At 45.4% G+C, this 7,013-nt stretch overlaps 1 long non-coding RNA gene across 1 annotated transcript; it reads right to left on the bottom strand.

The window, feature by feature from the left end:
• Window positions 1-2,223: 2,223 nt before the first annotated feature.
• On the bottom strand, window positions 2,224-6,291 carry LOC118934374 (uncharacterized). Its single transcript, XR_005033443.2, has 3 exons — window positions 6,137-6,291; window positions 5,319-5,484; window positions 2,224-4,339 (listed from the first exon to the last, which is right to left on the bottom strand). It is a non-coding gene; the product is annotated as an uncharacterized LOC118934374 (long non-coding RNA).
• Window positions 6,292-7,013: the final 722 nt, after the last annotated feature.

Genomic DNA, 7,013 nt, shown 5'->3' with positions numbered 1-7,013 from the left:
TCCTGCTTTCTCCCTATTAACAAATTTAGATGGCCTGTCATGGAACTGCCTCCACTTCCCAAAGGCATCCAATCCCAAGCAAACCCTTGATACCGTCTCCAACATCAGTCTAGCAGAAGTTCAAGCCCTGTAAGAAGCCCCTCCTAACAGCCTCTTGTTACTAGGCTGCCCATGTCTCTGCATGGTGCTCAGACTTCTTTGTTCTGGCCACCACATGAGCCTGATGGTCTTTGGCTGGTGGTTGCAGGGAGTGACTGGAAGCACTGAAGCCTGTTTGGGCCTCCTCAGAGTCTTGGTTGTTTGCATTTGTCCTCAGCCTACAATATTCATGTGAGAAGCCCCCAGGTACTGGTAGTACCCACTTATTCACCAGTGCAAACCTCAGCATGTTAGGGTTCCAGTTGTCCCAAGGGCCCCTGCACCCTTTCCCATTAGGCTGCAGTCCAGTTGTCACCAGCAGCAGTATTCATGGGGAGACCAGCAGTTGGGAACAAACACCGGTGTCCTCTCCTTCTCCTAATGCTTGAGAGACGGGGGCACATAGCAGCTCATCAAAAAACAGGAGTACCTCTTGTCTTGACTTCTGCAAGCATCCAGGGTAGTACATTCCTCTGGAGAATGTCCAGTTGAGTGTTCAAACACCCAAGGGTCTCTCCCAGCAACAATCCCACATCATACGTATTTTACATCCCTAAGGAGTCACTTAAATACTGTCACATGGTGCCCAACACCAGTCTGCGGTAAAGGTCAGATGAAGGATTTGCCATTCTACCCCTTGACAAAACAGAACAGCCTTAAGGGCTGCATTCTTAATGTAGGCAGATTCTTCCAGATTCAAAACCATCAAAAGTATACTCAGGCATTTTAGAAATGTATTCCAATTAAGAAATCATGATTATATGCAAATATTTAGCTTTTATGATATTTTACTGTACAAAAACAGGATAAAAAGATGAATCTGTAACAACCTCAATATCCAATATTGAAAGACTGATTAAATTGATACACTCAGATAATTAAATACCATGCAAACCTTAAAAATGACACATTAGAGCAAAAATATTTGACAGAGGAAGATGTCCAAGTTGTATGTTTCAGTGAAAACTATCAGGTTATAAAATAATATATACAATATTTGTAAAAACAATATAGATAATACATGTGCATCAATAAATGGATGGAATGTTATCATAGTGGACAGTGATGGGAAATGGTATGTTTTCTTTTTCTTTCTGTGAGTTTATATCCTTCCCAATAATAACAATGAATGCTTACAGTTGCGGTTTTTTATCTGCCTGTCTTTAAGAGAGCCCACATGACCATGAGTTTGGGTGGAGTATGAGGAATCTGCTGTCCAGATGGTGACTAATGGTGCTTCTCATGTTCAGGGTTCCCAACAGATCCAAACCACTTGTGTAGCTCAACCAAAATTCTGCCACTATCTATGATTAAAGACTCTTCCCTTTAAAGGAAAGCCGGGGTGGAAAGTTGGAGAAGACCTTCCTAAGAAACAGTATACCATGCTATCATGTTTTCTGATTCTCACATCTCTGTCTCCTAGATGAAGGAACACTAACAAAAAAAAAAAAAACTATCACAGAAATTTGGAAGCTCGAAGTTGCTGAAGCCAAACAAGAGTGATGTGGCATGCTTACTATTTGGTGGTAGAGCCCAGTTCTCCTTTCTCCCATCCCAGCCCTGCCCCAATGGCCACGCTGACTTAACTAAAGGAGAACAGTTCCTACAAGAACAAATAGAATGGATACAGGAGGGTGGGGGGTGGTTTCTTCCAAACCTCAACACCCAGGTTCCAAACCACTGTCCCTCCAGTGCACTCATGGTGCTCAGAATAGGCCAGACCCCAAGTGAAAATCCTATGAATGACCATTTGCAAGACAGATGGGGCACTTCACCTACGTTGATGGCCCTACTGAGGCACCATTTTCATAGCCCACATAGGCTCCAGGGATGGTGTAGTTTTGTTTGGTTTTGTTTTGTTTTATTGATTTTATTTCATTTTACTTTTCATTCTTTCCAGCGGTAAAGATGGGGAGGACCGCCTCTCTCCTGCCCCCTGCATAACAATGACACTCCTGTGGGAGATACTGGCCTAGGGGATTATCTGTGACCATGAACTAAAACCTTGGCAGAATTATCTATGGAAACGAAATTTATCTTAGGACCCCAACATATCCAAGAAGGAGAGAGACCAACCACCTTGATCCCCAACCCAGGGACTCTGAGGCACCTGTGTGAAATTCCATGGCCCAGCCTGCCCAGTTTGACAAGTGAGCATTCACAGAATGTCCACATACCCAGGCAGGCAGGCTCTGCTCACTGGTATTGCACTCTAGCCTAGCCACGGTTTCCAGAAGACAGGTTGCCTGAATCACTTGAGAGACTTGCAGAATCAGAATCTCCAAGATCCGGGCCCTGGATTATAGTTAGGGGAAGTTTGCCAGGTGATTCTGTCATACGGCCTTGAGCAAAACCAGATCAAACTGTGCTAAGGCCTTTAACCTAAATCCACTTAGCCGAGGTTTTCTGATATGGCCTGGTGCTAGAACAGCTGGATGAAGACAATCAGTCTGCATGCAGATGGTGGAGGGCTGGCCGGGGTACCCAAGGAAGTGAGTGGAGGCTCTTGGTGAGGCAGGGCATCTGCATTCAGGAGGCCCATGCCACCCCCAAGCTACTCCATGATCCCCCAGCACACAGGTCTTCCTTGTTCAGCAAGTCTATTTCTAAACACAAGAGAGTTGTTGGAAAATGCACATTTTCTCAGACAGTGACTTACTGACATACCAGTTGTTGTATTTTTTTTCCCCAGTTGCAAGTAGATGTTTCCCAAGTAGAAACCCTAGATGGTACTCCTGTTTCTTATTATCAGGACTGCTGGTTTTAAGTCATCAGCATCCTGTGTGGACATCCACCCAGTCCTCCCAACAGGCAGGATTTGCCTTATGGGAGAATTTGCATAAAACACTTGGAAATTAGGATAGCAAACAGCACCTCAGATACAAATAATTCCTATTAGGACAGTCTTTTTTTTATAGATCAATTTTTCAGAAGTATTTTTACCAATATAAAACTTAAATTCCTTCCTCCACCACCACACTGTTAGATATGGCTACTTAGTTTGTAGAAAAGTTCCAAGGAGAAACCAAGTTTCAATCATTGGTCAGTGGCTGCTATACACTGGAATGGGTCATTCAGGGAACAGCGGCTCTTTAAAACATATTCACGTTGGTTGTGTCTGGAGCAGTGATGTCAATCCTTCTTGTCTTGGGAACCATCTGGAAACCTCATCCATAGAGATATGGATTTCATTGTTCTGACAATAGACCAGGTATGAAGTCTACTTAAAGATACTCATCTTCTTCTGTGTATCCAGGACTGAAGACCTCTGACTTAGAGATATGAGACATTAAGCAAACTTTATTGAGCATTTATTATGTGTGAGGCAAGATACTTGAAGGCTGGCAATTTTTCCCCAAAATAGAATCCTAAAATTGTAATGTTGTGTGGCTGGTACTATCATCAGACACAAGATGAAGCCATTTCAAAAACCCTGTATGCACACGCTTCTTTAAGAAAGAGCTGAACTCTAAACCTCCCATTTTATTCAAGCAAGACTACAGTGCTAAGTGCAACCTGCAGCAGCTGAGAGTAAATCTGTAAGGGACATGGGAGGATCAGCGACAGGGAGAGACGTGAGCACAAAGATTGTACATTAAAGAAATCTCCGGCAATTCCAGGATATTGACAAAGGTACATGCTGATAGCCAAAGAGCATGTAAGGATTTTAATACCACAGTTCCAGTTATGACTAGAGAAGCATAATTAGGTACTAAATTACAATGTTAATATTCATTTGAACAAATAAGTACTTGTAGTAGTAGCATCAGGGCCCTGGGAGGGCAGCAGAGGAGTTGATTAAAAGGACAGAGAGTTTCTTTGAACGACTTTCATCCTGGGTTTGGCGAGGTTGGCGGCTCTCTGCAAAGTCTTTGGAGGTCAAGACGTGGACTATGAATGGTGCCATTTCTCCTTTTGTAGCTACACTCAAAGGATTCAGAACCAAGCAAGTAAACATACAAGTAATTACAAATTACAGTTGGTAATAGATGCTAGGAAGGAATGGGAGGAAGCTCCCAGGAGCAGGCCATGGAGAGGAAGAACTCTAAGACAGTGCATGGGTGTCTGCAGGAGGAAATGCTGAGCTCCATGCTGCTAGGCAAAAACAGAACGCAAGGGTCTTGCTGAAGTCTCCTATTAAGTGGGCTATCTGTTTATACCTCCACTTCCACCAAAAGGAGTCTGAGGCAGAGCCTGTCACCTGCAAGAAAATTAAAGTCATTTCTTGAAAGGGGAAAAAGCAAATTGAAGTAATGAGGAAGAAGGGGAAGAGAGAGAGATTAAGAGAGAGGGAGAAAGAGAACACACACACACACACACACACACACACACACATATCCACACAGCTACATATTTGAGGTCCTTCCTCAGGTCCAAATTTTAAATAGAGCACAGGTCCCCTTTTGCCCATTTCCCCCGGAATCAGTTGCTTCCTACCCAATTTCTTTGGGCCTCATACAAAGGGTAAGATTCCAGATTGAGCAATACTAATTAGCTGGGGCCATCGCCAGGATGCAACAGAAGCAAATCTATCACGCGCTGTGGAAAAAAACAGTCCTCAGCTCCCCCAAACCCCAAAACACATAAGCTCAGCATTTTAACTGGCTGGGGTAAGAGCCATTATTTTCATTAATGGAGCTCATTTTTATTTTATTGGGCTTTTTTACTATCAGATTAAAAGCATGTTTTTATTGTAGTTTTTTCTAATGCAATCTTGGATGATGTGCTCAGAATGAATGGAATAGTTATTGTTTTAATTATTTTTTCATTTTGTGTTTTTATTTTGTTTGTTCCTTTTATTTACTACTCTTAAGTTTGCCGTAATAACAGGGACGCAGGGTGCTGGGAGGCCTCCAGTCAGCAGCCCTGCGGCAGTTTGCATCTGCTGAAGGCCAAGGAGCAGGCAAAGCACCAGCATTCAGCTGAGGCTTTGGGAATCCAGGGGCAGCACAGCCTCAGTCCCCTTCCCACCCCGGCAGGGCCAAGGGCTTGCTCCCCCAGGGCTGAGAGGAGCAACATGAGATTTCTTTCCAGGTTGCTCGTGCTTCAGCTCCTGCTCCTTCTCTGAGCCACCTTGGCTTACCAGGTAAAGAGAAGGTCGGAAGGAATTTCAAGGTAGAAAAGCCATGGGGCGTGTTACTCACAGCCACACCGCGGATGCCCATTTTCACACAGCACACCTGTAAAAACTCATGGATTCCAACATGCAGAGACACTTGGCTGGACTTGGAGACTTGTTCCCTGACCATGAAGGACACAAGAAGACCACAGTGGGCCCAGGAAGTCCAGATGTCTTGGTGACCCCAAGGGATGGGCAGGGCAGGATTCTAGACGCCTTGTTTAGCACTAGAAAATCAAGCATGGAATTTGCTGTCCAAGCACAAGCTGAGAAATCCTGGACTCAGTGGTGCCCATAACTGCCTGTGAAGGGCCCATTTGGTGCCACCTGGGGGCCAGTATTCTTGCTGTCTCTGGGCCTGTTCTCCACTGTGATCGAAGAAACCATGCAGCCTCTGCAGGAAGGCCCAGGCCGGGGCTGGGCTTGCCTCGGCCCCTCCTCTCCCTCGGGCTTCACTGCTCCTTCCTTGATGGATTTCCCTGGCCTGCCAGGCCCCAGTCACAGGGTGGTCCCCAAAGCATGCTTTAGGTTTCCAACCTGTTTGGCCCGTGGTTTAAATCTAGCAAAGGTCTAAAGATCTTCATCCTCAAACAGCTTCCCATCTCATTCAAAATAAAAGCCTCTTTGCAGACCCCATGTGGCCACCGTGATGTGACCCCCCCTGTCCTCCAGGCCCATCTGCCCGTCTCCAACCCCCTCAGCCACATCTGCCACCCCTCGACGGAGCCCAGGCTGCCCTCTGCCTGGAGGCTCGGCCACACCTCTTCATGACTGTTCCCTCAGGGGATGCTCACTTCTGCCTTCTGCCAGTTCCCCCTGTGCCCCCACCTGCCTTCATTGCCATCATGGCGCCGGTTACTCCCGACAGACATCACTTACGCTTGTGCTGACTGCCTCTCCACCTGAGAATGAGCTGATGTACTGCCCGGCCTGACACGGCAGCCCCGGGTGCCCGGCAGGTGGTCACGAGTGCGTGTTAGAGAACACCTGAGACTCCCTGCTGCTATATTCCCGGCACAGGAAACAACAGCAAATGCTTGCTGTCCAGGGAAAAACACATGAGAAAACACACGTCAATGCCCAGAAGTGACTCACCAAGGGCTTGTTTGCCACCACTCGTGTTACAATGGGAGAATCAGGAATCCCCATAGTGAAGGGGAACCTGGGACTCAATCCTATCCTGCCAGTCATCCCAAAACAAACTGAATACTGCTGAGACCACTTTGTTTTGTTTATAAATGTATATGATGCCTTAAATCCCCACAAAAGTTCACATCTTAATGAATGTTGAATCATTAACTCAATTCATTGCATCCTTTGATTCATACATGTCTCATTTCACAGAACATTCTTTCTAAACAAGCTTCTCCTAAGGACTGAGACAGAATATTGAACACAGTTTAACAATATCCCAGCACTAATTTCTGGAAACAAATTCTACTTGACAAAAGATGCTGTTCTCTTAAGGGAAGCAAACACTACATCCAAAGAACCTTTTTTTTTTCATAGAGAAAATTTGGAAGGCTCCCTGCTACCTTGGAGAGAATACCCAGATTTAAGTTACATAAACAAAAGAAGTCCATCTATCATGACCCCCACTCAAGTGCCATGGCTCTGTGGCATCCCGAGTGTGCAACGTGAAGTTGCAAGGTCTTCTGGATGGTAAATTGTCCTTTCACAATGCACTTGTGAATTCCACAGCAAATTTTATTTCCCCCAGAATTGAGGAACAATATGGGGGCAATCAGGCAGGGTT

This window comes from Manis pentadactyla, chromosome 15 (assembly GCF_030020395.1).
Source record: "Manis pentadactyla isolate mManPen7 chromosome 15, mManPen7.hap1, whole genome shotgun sequence".
NCBI lineage: Eukaryota > Metazoa > Chordata > Mammalia > Pholidota > Manidae > Manis > Manis pentadactyla.
The sequence above is the reverse complement of the archived record's forward strand: the minus strand, read 5'-3'. Positions and strand labels throughout refer to the sequence as shown.